This window comes from Lissotriton helveticus, chromosome 8 (genome assembly GCF_964261635.1).
Source record: "Lissotriton helveticus chromosome 8, aLisHel1.1, whole genome shotgun sequence".
In the NCBI taxonomy this organism is placed as follows: domain Eukaryota; kingdom Metazoa; phylum Chordata; class Amphibia; order Caudata; family Salamandridae; genus Lissotriton; species Lissotriton helveticus.
This window is the reverse complement of record NC_136069.1, coordinates 819357170-819369781: the sequence shown is the minus strand read 5'-3', so window position 1 is coordinate 819369781 and position 12612 is coordinate 819357170. Positions and strand designations below refer to the sequence as shown.

Here is a 12612-nt window from a genome sequence, read left to right as displayed (position 1 = left end):
AAAAATACATAAAGAGGAGTGATATGCTTTTATTCATGCAAGGCTAGAAAAAATCCCCATACTGTCGAAAGCATTCATACACCACCAAATGGAAATAAACAATTCTGACATTAAACGAAAAGGTGACGATGCATTTGTATCATCACCTTGAGAAGGATCATCTAGGAATTGAGCCCAAGCCTCAGCACTTAAAACCAGAAACACTCCACTAAAATAGGAGGCCTGTTGGTGCCAACAATTCTCAAAGTTAATGCTTGTTCTGGTTGAGCATTGAACCGAATGCAGGGCTCTTTTGAAAGTGAGGTTTGTGAATCAACAGATACATCCACATGCCAATTATGTTATTGTTTTTAAGAGAATTCACTTTCTTGGAACGAGACTGCATGAACCCATCTTCAGGGCCTGGACAATTTCATGCAAAACGGCAACTCTCAACATTGCAGCCAAGACAATATAACTAGTGTTTCTGCCCGGTTTCGAACCGAGGAACTTTCGCGTGTGAGGCGAACGTGATAACCACTACACTACAGAAACAGATACCTACAGGTGATTCTTCTGTGATGAAACTGCTCAAAACAGACTATTCCAAGGGCATCTGGTTTTAGATTTCTTTCATGCAACCTGCCCGACAGCCCTATCTGAACGCTTGTATATGCCTTGCAAGTTCAGCATTTTTGCAAAATGCTTAAAGAGAAATGTTTCCTATTTGCTCAGGCAGGGCAAGGTTAAAAGCATGAGACTCTAGCAAATAATCATCCACTACTGCAAAGAGAAAAATGATATTGGCTTTGAAATGCATACTTCAAAAGAGCACCAATGAAAGGGCTCGTCCGGGATTTGAACCCGGGACCTCTCGCACCCAAAGCGAGAATCATACCCCTAGACCAACGAGCCGTTGAAAGACCCTCACCTCTGAAAAGGTAATACCAGCTCTAAGCCCGCAATGAAGATCATGCTGGGGTCTTTTTCATGCTTGGTCTGTGAATTCACAGGAAATTCAGTGTCAACTTACCCTTTCTCAAACGATAGCACTATCATTTGTAAGTGTCCCCTTTTATTTTTTCTCAGCATTGGACAAGTCTTACAGGAAGTCAGCAGTTATTTATATATTTCTGCATTGGCTAGAGCCTAAAGAGAAAGAATAAAAAGCTGTTCATAACAACATAAGAAACACATTTTGCCTTTTCTCTCAAATACTTATTCCCTTTGTGCAAATCGGAATGCCAAGGTGAATAGCTGGGCCACAGATTCTGGCTAATTATCTATCTCTTGAATGCAAGAAGCAATAAAAACTGCCTAATGCAGGACTAAAGCATTCCTTGCATAGCCTCTAACATCATAACATAACTGAGCTGCTGGTAACAAGCTAAGCAATGCCTTCCCAAAATGAGAAGTACATGTGCTTATGTGCTTATCCGCTCAATCAGCGCTCGATCAGGCTCGATCAGGCGAGATATAGGAAAGGTGGAAAGGGTCCAAATGGCTGTCCCTTCCTTTTTAGGGTGGGTCCTGCTGACTATCATAGGATTCCTCTTAAGAGTGGCCAGGGTCAGAGGAAAAACTTTCAATGCTTCTTAGTGTTCTCTCCAGAAGCAGGCATTTTCTGTGCCTTTAATTTCAGGCTTTTCCCAGCAGTCTCTGTTCTGCCTATGTAAATTAACAAAAGCAGTGCTTATTCCTCACTTGCTCTAATGTCCTTCCTGTCCACAAAGCTCTGCCTAAGTATGCTTTTTTTCTTTTTCAGGGAAATTCTAAATGGTTTCTCTGTCCACTCTGTGGCAGTAGAATGCTGATTATGATGCCATGTTTTGTGGAATCACCAAGGTACAACTACAGAGGAATATATGAGTCTGAAGGACATGGAACTCTTAGCTAACACATCACAATATGTGATGCTTGCCAACCAAGCACTACATTCTGGTGCGCTGATGATCAGAACATTCTGCTCCTAAAGGAAAGAAAATACCGCTTGATTGAAAATAATGTCTCTGTTTATATTAACGCTCTCTCTCTCCCTATATCTATCTATCTATCTATCTATCTATCTATCTATCTATCTATCTATCTATCTATCTATCTATCTATCTATCTATCTATCTATCTATCTATCTATCTATCTATCTATCTATCTATCTATCTATCTATCTATCTATCTATCTATCTATCTATCTATCTATCTATCGATCTATCTATCTATCTATCTATCTATCTATCTATCTATCTATCTATCTATCTATCTATCTTTATATATGGATACATGCATACACCTACTCATAGATATGCCATGCATTTCTTTGGATTTGTTTCAACCTCTTGCCATTTATTTGAGAATCCCTACTTTTCAAGTGACTGCAAATGAAGTCATCTCTGGCACGTTTTGGCTGATGCAAGGTAACCAAAACACAAGACAACTTTTAATAAAAATCATTGGTTTCTTTGTTAACGTGCACTGTCCAACATGGGACTTTCACACGTCAGGTAAATATGATAACCAATACACAACAGAAGCAGATGCAGATTGCTTATCAATGTCGTGATGGAACAGTTGTGATTTGAGTAGAAGAAGCGCCCCTGAATTGATACTTATTATATACAGCCTGTAAGATAGTCAAAAATGCATGCTAGGAGAGGAGATGCAAATATAAATGTATTAGAAAAATACATAAAGAGGAGTGATATGCTTTTATTCATGCAAGGCTAGAAAAAATCCCCATACTGTCGAAAGCATTCATACACCACCAAATGGAAATAAACAATTCTGACATTAAACGAAAAGGTGACGATGGATTTGTATCATCACCTTGAGAAGGATCATCTAGGAATTGAGCCCAAGCCTCAGCACTTAAAAACCAGAAACACTCCACTAAAATAAGAGGCCTGTTGGTGCCAACAATTCTCAAAGTTAATGCTTGTTCTGGTTGAGCATTGAACCGAATGCAGGGCTCTTTTGAAAGTGAGGTCTGTGAATCAACAGATACATCCACATGCCAATTATGTTATTGTTTTTAAGAGAATTCACTTTCTTGGAACGAGACTGCATGAACCCATCTTCGGGGCCTGGACAATTTCATGCAAAACAGCAACTCTCAACATTGCAGCCAAGACAATATAACTAGTGTTTCTGCCCGGTTTCGAACCGGGGACCTTTCGCATGTGAGGCAAACGTGATAACCACTACACTACAGAAACAGATACCTACAGGTGATTCTTCTGTGATGAAACTGCTCAAAACAGGTTATTCCAAGGGCATCTGGTTTTAGATTTCTTTCATGCAACCTGCCCGACAGCCCTATCTGAACGCTTGTATATGCCTTGCAAGTTCAGCATTTTTGCAAAATGCTTAAAGAGAAATGTTTCCTATTTGCTCAGGCAGGGCAAGGTTAAAAGCATGAGACTCTAGCAAATAATCATCCACTACTGCAAAGAGAAAATTAATATTGGCTTTGAAATGCATACTTCAAAAGAGCACCAATGAAAGGGCTCGTCCGGGATTTGAACCCGGGACCTCTCGCACCCTAAGCGAGAATCATACCCCTAGACCAACGAGCCGTTGAAAGACCCTCACCTCTGAAAAGGTAATACCAGCTCTAAGCCCGCAATGAAGATCATGCTGGGGTCTTTTTCATGCTTGGTCTGTGAATTCACAGGAAATTCAGTGTCAACTTACCCTTTCTCAAACGATAGCACTATCATTTGTAAGTGTCCCCTTTTATTTTGTCTCAGCATTGGACACGTCTTACAGGAAGTCAGCAGTTATTTATATATTTCTGCATTGGCTAGAGCCTAAAGAGAAAGAATAAAAAGCTGTTCATAACAACATAAGAAACACATTTTGCCTTTTCTCTCCAATACTGATTCCCTTTGTGCAAATCGGAATGCCAAGGTGAATAGCTGGGCCACAGATTCTGGCTAGTTATCTATCTCTTGAATGCAAGAAGCAATAAAAACTGCCTAATGCAGGACTAAAGCATTCCTTGCATAGTCTCTAACATCATAACATAACTGAGCTGCTGGTAACAAGCTAAGCAATGCATTCCCAAAATGAGAAGTACATGTGCTTATGTGCTTATCCGCTCAATCAGCGCTCGATCAGGCTCGATCAGGCGAGATATAGGAAAGGTGGAAAGGGTCCAAATGGCTGTCCCTTCCTTTTTAGGGTGGGTCCTGCTGACTATCATAGGATTCCTCTTAAGAGTGGCCAGGGTCAGAGGAAAAACTTTCAATGATTCTTAGTGTTCTCTCCAGAAGCAGGCATTTTCTGTGCCTTTAATTTCAGGCTTTTCCCAGCAGTCTCTGTTCTGCCTATGTAAATTAACAAAAGCAGTGCTTATTCCTCACTTGCTCTAATGTCCTTCCTGTCCACAAAGCTCTGCCTAAGTATGCTTTTTTTCTTTTTCAGGGAAATTCTAAATGGTTTCTCTGTCCACTCTGTGGCAGTAGAATGCTGATTATGATGCCATGTTTTGTGGAATCACCAAGGTACAACTACAGAGGAATATATGAGTCTGAAGGACATGGAACTCTTAGCTAACACATCACAATATGTGATGCTTGCCAACCAAGCACTACATTCTGGTGCGCTGATGATCAGAACATTCTGCTCCTAAAGGAAAGAAAATACCGCTTGATTGAAAATAAAGTCTCTGTTTATATTAACGCTCTCTCTCTCCCTATATCTATCTATCTATCTATCTATCTATCTATCTATCTATCTATCTATCTATCTATCTATCTATCTATCTATCTATCTATCTATCTATCTATCTATCTATCTATCTATCTATCTATCTATCTATCTATCTATCTATCTATCTATCTATCTATCTATCTATATCTCTATCTATCTATCTATCTATCTATCTTTATATATGGATACATGCATACACCTACTCATAGATATGCCATGCATTTCTTTGGATTTGTTTCAACCTCTTGCCATTTATTTGAGAATCCCTACTTTTCAAGTGACTGCAAATGAAGTCATCTCTGGCATGTTTTGGCTGATGCAAGGTAACCAAAACACAAGACAACTTTTAATAAAAATCATTGGTTTCTTTGTTAACGTGCACTGTCAAACATGGGACTTTCACACGTCAGGTAAATATGATAACCAATACACAACAGAAGCAGATGCAGATTGCTTATCAATGTCGTGATAGACAGTTGTGATTTGAGTAGTAGAAGCGCCCCTGAATTGATACTTATTATATACAGCCTGTAAGATAGTCAAAAATGCATGCTAGGAGAGGAGATGCAAATATAAATGTATTAGAAAAATACATAAAGAGGAGTGATATGCTTTTATTCATGCAAGGCTAGAAAAAATCCCCATACTGTCGAAAGCATTCATACACCACCAAATGGAAATAAACAATTCTGACATTAAACGAAAAGGTGATGATGCATTTGTATCATCACCTTGAGAAGGATCATCTAGGAATTGAGCCCAAGCCTCAGCACTTAAAACCAGAAACACTCCACTAAAATAGGAGGCCTGTTGGTGCCAACAATTCTCAAAGTTAATGCTTGTTCTGGTTGAGCATTGAACCGAATGCAGGGCTCTTTTGAAAGTGAGGTTTGTGAATCAACAGATACATCCACATGCCAATTATGTTATTGTTTTTAAGAGAATTCACTTTCTTGGAACGAGACTGCATGAACCCATCTTCAGGGCCTGGACAATTTCATGCAAAACGGCAACTCTCAACATTGCAGCCAAGACAATATAACTAGTGTTTCTGCCCGGTTTCGAACCGGGGACCTTTCGCGTGTGAGGCGAACGTGATAACCACTACACTACAGAAACAGATAGCTACAGGTGATTCTTCTGTGATGAAACTGCTCAAAACAGACTATTCCAAGGGCATCTGGTTTTAGATTTCTTTCATGCAACCTGCCCGACAGCCCTATCTGAACGCTTGTATATGCCTTGCAAGTTCAGCATTTTTGCAAAATGCTTAAAGAGAAATGTTTCCTATTTGCTCAGGCAGGGCAAGGTTAAAAGCATGAGACTCTAGCAAATAATCATCCACTACTGCAAAGAGAAAATTGATATTGGCTTTGAAATGCATACTTCAAAAGAGCACCAATGAAAGGGCTCGTCCGGGATTTGAACCCGGGACCTCTCGCACCCAAAGCGAGAATCATACCCCTAGACCAACGAGCCGTTGAAAGACCCTCACCTCTGAAAAGGTAATACCAGCTCTAAGCCCGCAATGAAGATCATGCTGGGGTCTTTTTCATGCTTGGTCTGTGAATTCACAGGAAATTCAGTGTCAACTTACCCTTTCTCAAACGATAGCACTATCATTTGTAAGTGTCCCCTTTTATTTTTTCTCAGCATTGGACAAGTCTTACAGGAAGTCAGCAGTTATTTATATATTTCTGCATTGGCTAGAGCCTAAAGAGAAAGAATAAAAAGCTGTTCATAACAACATAAGAAACACATTTTGCCTTTTCTCTCAAATACTTATTCCCTTTGTGCAAATCGGAATGCCAAGGTGAATAGCTGGGCCACAGATTCTGGCTAATTATCTATCTCTTGAATGCAAGAAGCAATAAAAACTGCCTAATGCAGGACTAAAGCATTCCTTGCATAGCCTCTAACATCATAACATAACTGAGCTGCTGGTAACAAGCTAAGCAATGCCTTCCCAAAATGAGAAGTACATGTGCTTATGTGCTTATCCGCTCAATCAGCGCTCGATCAGGCTCGATCAGGCGAGATATAGGAAAGGTGGAAAGGGTCCAAATGGCTGTCCCTTCCTTTTTAGGGTGGGTCCTGCTGACTATCATAGGATTCCTCTTAAGAGTGGCCAGGGTCAGAGGAAAAACTTTCAATGCTTCTTAGTGTTCTCTCCAGAAGCAGGCATTTTCTGTGCCTTTAATTTCAGGCTTTTCCCAGCAGTCTCTGTTCTGCCTATGTAAATTAACAAAAGCAGTGCTTATTCCTCACTTGCTCTAATGTCCTTCCTGTCCACAAAGCTCTGCCTAAGTATGCTTTTTTTCTTTTTCAGGGAAATTCTAAATGGTTTCTCTGTCCACTCTGTGGCAGTAGAATGCTGATTATGATGCCATGTTTTGTGGAATCACCAAGGTACAACTACAGAGGAATATATGAGTCTGAAGGACATGGAACTCTTAGCTAACACATCACAATATGTGATGCTTGCCAACCAAGCACTACATTCTGGTGCGCTGATGATCAGAACATTCTGCTCCTAAAGGAAAGAAAATACCGCTTGATTGAAAATAATGTCTCTGTTTATATTAACGCTCTCTCTCTCCCTATATCTATCTATCTATCTATCTATCTATCTATCTATCTATCTATCTATCTATCTATCTATCTATCTATCTATCTATCTATCTATCTATCTATCTATCTATCTATCTATCTATCTATCTATCTATCTATCTATCTATCTATCTATCTATCTATCTATCTATCTATCTTTATATATGGATACATGCATACACCTACTCATAGATATGCCATGCATTTCTTTGGATTTGTTTCAACCTCTTGCCATTTATTTGAGAATCCCTACTTTTCAAGTGACTGCAAATGAAGTCATCTCTGGCACGTTTTGGCTGATGCAAGGTAACCAAAACACAAGACAACTTTTAATAAAAATCATTGGTTTCTTTGTTAACGTGCACTGTCAAACATGGGACTTTCACACGTCAGGTAAATATGATAACCAATACACAACAGAAGCAGATGCAGATTGCTTATCAATGTCGTGATAGAACAGTTGTGATTTGAGTAGTAGAAGCGCCCCTGAATTGATACTTATTATATACAGCCTGTAAGATAGTCAAAAATGCATGCTAGGAAAGGAGATGCAAATATAAATGTATTAGAAAAATACATAAAGAGGAGTGATATGCTTTTATTCATGCAAGGCTAGAAAAAATCCCCATACTGTCGAAAGCATTCATACACCACCAAATGGAAATAAACAATTCTGACATTAAACGAAAAGGTGACGATGCATTTGTATCATCACCTTGAGAAGGATCATCTAGGAATTGAGCCCAAGCCTCAGCACTTAAAACCAGAAACACTCCACTAAAATAGGAGGCCTGTTGGTGCCAACAATTCTCAAAGTTAATGCTTGTTCTGGTTGAGCATTGAACCGAATGCAGGGCTCTTTTGAAAGTGAGGTCTGTGAATCAACAGATACATCCACATGCCAATTATGTTATTGTTTTTAAGAGAATTCACTTTCTTGGAACGAGACTGCATGAACCCATCTTCAGGGCCTGGACAATTTCATGCAAAACGGCAACTCTCAACATTGCAGCCAAAACAATATAACTAGTGTTTCTGCCCGGTTTCGAACCGGGGACCTTTCGCGTGTGAGGCGAACGTGATAACCACTACACTACAGAAACAGATACCTACAGGTGATTCTTCTGTGATGAAACTGCTCAAAACAGACTATTCCAAGGGCATCTGGTTTTAGATTTCTTTCATGCAACCTGCCCGACAGCCCTATCTGAACGCTTGTATATGCCTTGCAAGTTCAGCATTTTTGCAAAATGCTTAAAGAGAAATGTTTCCTATTTGCTCAGGCAGGGCAAGGTTAAAAGCATGAGACTCTAGCAAATAATCATCCACTACTGCAAAGAGAAAATTGATATTGGCTTTGAAATGCATACTTCAAAAGAGCACCAATGAAAGGGCTCGTCCGGGATTTGAACCTGGGACCTCTCGCACCCAAAGCGAGAATCATACCCCTAGACCAACGAGCCGTTGAAAGACCCTCACCTCTGAAAAGGTAATACCAGCTCTAAGCCCGCAATGAAGATCATGCTGGGGTCTTTTTCATGCTTGGTCTGTGAATTCACAGGAAATTCAGTGTCAACTTACCCTTTCTCAAACGATAGCACTATCATTTGTAAGTGTCCCCTTTTATTTTTTCTCAGCATTGGACAAGTCTTACAGGAAGTCAGCAGTTATTTATATATTTCTGCATTGGCTAGAGCCTAAAGAGAAAGAATAAAAAGCTGTTCATAACAACATAAGAAACACATTTTGCCTTTTCTCTCAAATACTTATTCCCTTTGTGCAAATCGGAATGCCAAGGTGAATAGCTGGGCCACAGATTCTGGCTAATTATCTATCTCTTGAATGCAAGAAGCAATAAAAACTGCCTAATGCAGGACTAAAGCATTCCTTGCATAGCCTCTAACATCATAACATAACTGAGCTGCTGGTAACAAGCTAAGCAATGCCTTCCCAAAATGAGAAGTACATGTGCTTATGTGCTTATTCGCTCAATCAGCGCTCAATCAGGCTCGATATAGGAAAGGTGGAAAGGGTCCAAATGGCTTTCCCTTCCTTTTTAGGGTGGGTCCTGCTGACTATCATAGGATTCCTCTTAAGAGTGGCCAGGGTCAGAGGAAAAACTTTCAATGCTTCTTAGTGTTCTCTCCAGAAGCAGGCATTTTCTGTGCCTTTAATTTCAGGCTTTTCCCAGCAGTCTCTGTTCTGCCTATGTAAATTAACAAAAGCAGTGCTTATTCCTCACTTGCTCTAATGTCCTTCCTGTCCACAAAGCTCTGCCTAAGTATGCTTTTTTTCTTTTTCAGGGAAATTCTAAATGGTTTCTCTGTCCACTCTGTGGCAGTAGAATGCTGATTATGATGCCATGTTTTGTGGAATCACCAAGGTACAACTACAGAGGAATATATGAGTCTGAAGGACATGGAACTCTTAGCTAACACATCACAATATGTGATGCTTGCCAACCAAGCACTACATTCTGGTGCGCTGATGATCAGAACATTCTGCTCCTAAAGGAAAGAAAATACCGCTTGATTGAAAATAAAGTCTCTGTTTATATTAACGCTCTCTCTCTCCCTATATCTATCTATCTATCTATCTATCTATCTATCTATCTATCTATCTATCTATCTATCTATCTATCTATCTATCTATCTATCTATCTATCTATCTATCTATCTATCTATCTATCTATCTATCTATCTATCTATCTATCTATCTATCTATCTATCTATCTATCTATCTATCTATCTATCTATCTATCTATCTATCTATCTATCTATCTATCTATCTATATATCTATCTATCTATCTATCTATCTATCTATCTATCTATCTATCTATCTTTATATATGGATACATGCATACACCTACACATAGATATGCCATGCATTTCTTTGGATTTGTTTCAACCTCTTGCCATTTATTTGAGAATCCCTACTTTTCAAGTGACTGCAAATGAAGTAATCTCTGGCACGGTTTGGCTGATGCAAGGTAACCAAAACACAAGACAACTTTTAATAAAAATCATTGGTTTCTTTGTTAACGTGCACTGTCCAACATGGGACTTTCACACGTCAGGTAAATATGATAACCAATACACAACAGAAGCAGATGCAGATTGCTTATCAATGTCGTGATAGAACAGTTGTGATTTGAGTAGAAGAAGCGCCCCTGAATTGATACTTATTATATACAGCCTGTAAGATAGTCAAAAATGCATGCTAGGAGAGGAGATGCAAATATAAATGTATTAGAAAAATACATAAAGAGGAGTGATATGCTTTTATTCATGCAAGGCTAGAAAAAATCCCCATACTGTCGAAAGCATTCATACACCACCAAATGGAAATAAACAATTCTGACATTAAACGAAAAGGTGACGATGGATTTGTATCATCACCTTGAGAAGGATCATCTAGGAATTGAGCCCAAGCCTCAGCACTTAAAAACCAGAAACACTCCACTAAAATAAGAGGCCTGTTGGTGCCAACAATTCTCAAAGTTAATGCTTGTTCTGGTTGAGCATTGAACCGAATGCAGGGCTCTTTTGAAAGTGAGGTCTGTGAATCAACAGATACATCCACATGCCAATTATGTTATTGTTTTTAAGAGAATTCACTTTCTTGGAACGAGACTGCATGAACCCATCTTCAGGGCCTGGACAATTTCATGCAAAACGGCAACTCTCAACATTGCAGCCAAGACAATATAACTAGTGTTTCTGCCCGGTTTCGAACCGGGGACCTTTCGCATGTGAGGCGAACGTGATAACCACTACACTACAGAAACAGATACCTACAGGTGATTCTTCTGTGATGAAACTGCTCAAAACAGGTTATTCCAAGGGCATCTGGTTTTAGATTTCTTTCATGCAACCTGCCCGACAGCCCTATCTGAACGCTTGTATATGCCTTGCAAGTTCAGCATTTTTGCAAAATGCTTAAAGAGAAATGTTTCCTATTTGCTCAGGCAGGGCAAGGTTAAAAGCATGAGACTCTAGCAAATAATCATCCACTACTGCAAAGAGAAAATTAATATTGGCTTTGAAATGCATACTTCAAAAGAGCACCAATGAAAGGGCTCGTCCGGGATTTGAACCCGGGACCTCTCGCACCCTAAGCGAGAATCATACCCCTAGACCAACGAGCCGTTGAAAGACCCTCACCTCTGAAAAGGTAATACCAGCTCTAAGCCCGCAATGAAGATCATGCTGGGGTCTTTTTCATGCTTGGTCTGTGAATTCACAGGAAATTCAGTGTCAACTTACCCTTTCTCAAACGATAGCACTATCATTTGTAAGTGTCCCCTTTTATTTTGTCTCAGCATTGGACACGTCTTACAGGAAGTCAGCAGTTATTTATATATTTCTGCATTGGCTAGAGCCTAAAGAGAAAGAATAAAAAGCTGTTCATAACAACATAAGAAACACATTTTGCCTTTTCTCTCAAATACTTATTCCCTTTGTGCAAATCGGAATGCCAAGGTGAATAGCTGGGCCACAGATTCTGGCTAATTATCTATCTCTTGAATGCAAGAAGCAATAAAAACTGCCTAATGCAGGACTAAAGCATTCCTTGCATAGCCTCTAACATCATAACATAACTGAGCTGCTGGTAACAAGCTAAGCAATGCCTTCCCAAAATGAGAAGTACATGTGCTTATGTGCTTATCCGCTCAATCAGCGCTCGATCAGGCTCGATCAGGCGAGATATAGGAAAGGTGGAAAGGGTCCAAATGGCTGTCCCTTCCTTTTTAGGGTGGGTCCTGCTGACTATCATAGGATTCCTCTTAAGAGTGGCCAGGGTCAGAGGAAAAACTTTCAATGCTTCTTAGTGTTCTCTCCAGAAGCAGGCATTTTCTGTGCCTTTAATTTCAGGCTTTTCCCAGCAGTCTCTGTTCTGCCTATGTAAATTAACAAAAGCAGTGCTTATTCCTCACTTGCTCTAATGTCCTTCCTGTCCACAAAGCTCTGCCTAAGTATGCTTTTTTTCTTTTTCAGGGAAATTCTAAATGGTTTCTCTGTCCACTCTGTGGCAGTAGAATGCTGATTATGATGCCATGTTTTGTGGAATCACCAAGGTACAACTACAGAGGAATATATGAGTCTGAAGGACATGGAACTCTTAGCTAACACATCACAATATGTGATGCTTGCCAACCAAGCACTACATTCTGGTGCGCTGATGATCAGAACATTCTGCTCCTAAAGGAAAGAAAATACCGCTTGATTGAAAATAATGTCTCTGTTTATATTAACGCTCTCTCTCTCCCTATATCTATCTATCTATCTATCTATCTATCTATCTATCTATCTAT

At 39.6% G+C, this 12612-nt stretch overlaps 10 non-coding genes across 10 annotated transcripts; all 10 read right to left on the bottom strand.

Annotated features, from left to right (window-relative positions):
* Positions 1–461: 461 nt before the first annotated feature.
* TRNAV-CAC (transfer RNA valine (anticodon CAC)) lies at positions 462–534 on the bottom strand. Its single transcript has one exon. It is a non-coding gene; the product is annotated as a tRNA-Val (tRNA).
* A 288-nt stretch (positions 535–822) lies between these two features.
* TRNAP-UGG (transfer RNA proline (anticodon UGG)) lies at positions 823–894 on the bottom strand. The gene has a single exon. It is a non-coding gene; the product is annotated as a tRNA-Pro (tRNA).
* A 2222-nt stretch (positions 895–3116) lies between these two features.
* On the bottom strand, positions 3117–3189 carry TRNAV-CAC (transfer RNA valine (anticodon CAC)). The gene has a single exon. It is a non-coding gene; the product is annotated as a tRNA-Val (tRNA).
* A 288-nt stretch (positions 3190–3477) lies between these two features.
* Positions 3478–3549, bottom strand: TRNAP-AGG (transfer RNA proline (anticodon AGG)). Its single transcript has one exon. It is a non-coding gene; the product is annotated as a tRNA-Pro (tRNA).
* Positions 3550–5733: 2184 nt separating this feature from the next.
* On the bottom strand, positions 5734–5806 carry TRNAV-CAC (transfer RNA valine (anticodon CAC)). The gene has a single exon. It is a non-coding gene; the product is annotated as a tRNA-Val (tRNA).
* A 288-nt stretch (positions 5807–6094) lies between these two features.
* On the bottom strand, positions 6095–6166 carry TRNAP-UGG (transfer RNA proline (anticodon UGG)). The gene has a single exon. It is a non-coding gene; the product is annotated as a tRNA-Pro (tRNA).
* A 2161-nt stretch (positions 6167–8327) lies between these two features.
* On the bottom strand, positions 8328–8400 carry TRNAV-CAC (transfer RNA valine (anticodon CAC)). Its single transcript has one exon. It is a non-coding gene; the product is annotated as a tRNA-Val (tRNA).
* Positions 8401–8688: 288 nt separating this feature from the next.
* On the bottom strand, positions 8689–8760 carry TRNAP-UGG (transfer RNA proline (anticodon UGG)). Its single transcript has one exon. It is a non-coding gene; the product is annotated as a tRNA-Pro (tRNA).
* A 2252-nt stretch (positions 8761–11012) lies between these two features.
* TRNAV-CAC (transfer RNA valine (anticodon CAC)) lies at positions 11013–11085 on the bottom strand. Its single transcript has one exon. It is a non-coding gene; the product is annotated as a tRNA-Val (tRNA).
* Positions 11086–11373: 288 nt separating this feature from the next.
* On the bottom strand, positions 11374–11445 carry TRNAP-AGG (transfer RNA proline (anticodon AGG)). Its single transcript has one exon. It is a non-coding gene; the product is annotated as a tRNA-Pro (tRNA).
* Positions 11446–12612: the final 1167 nt, after the last annotated feature.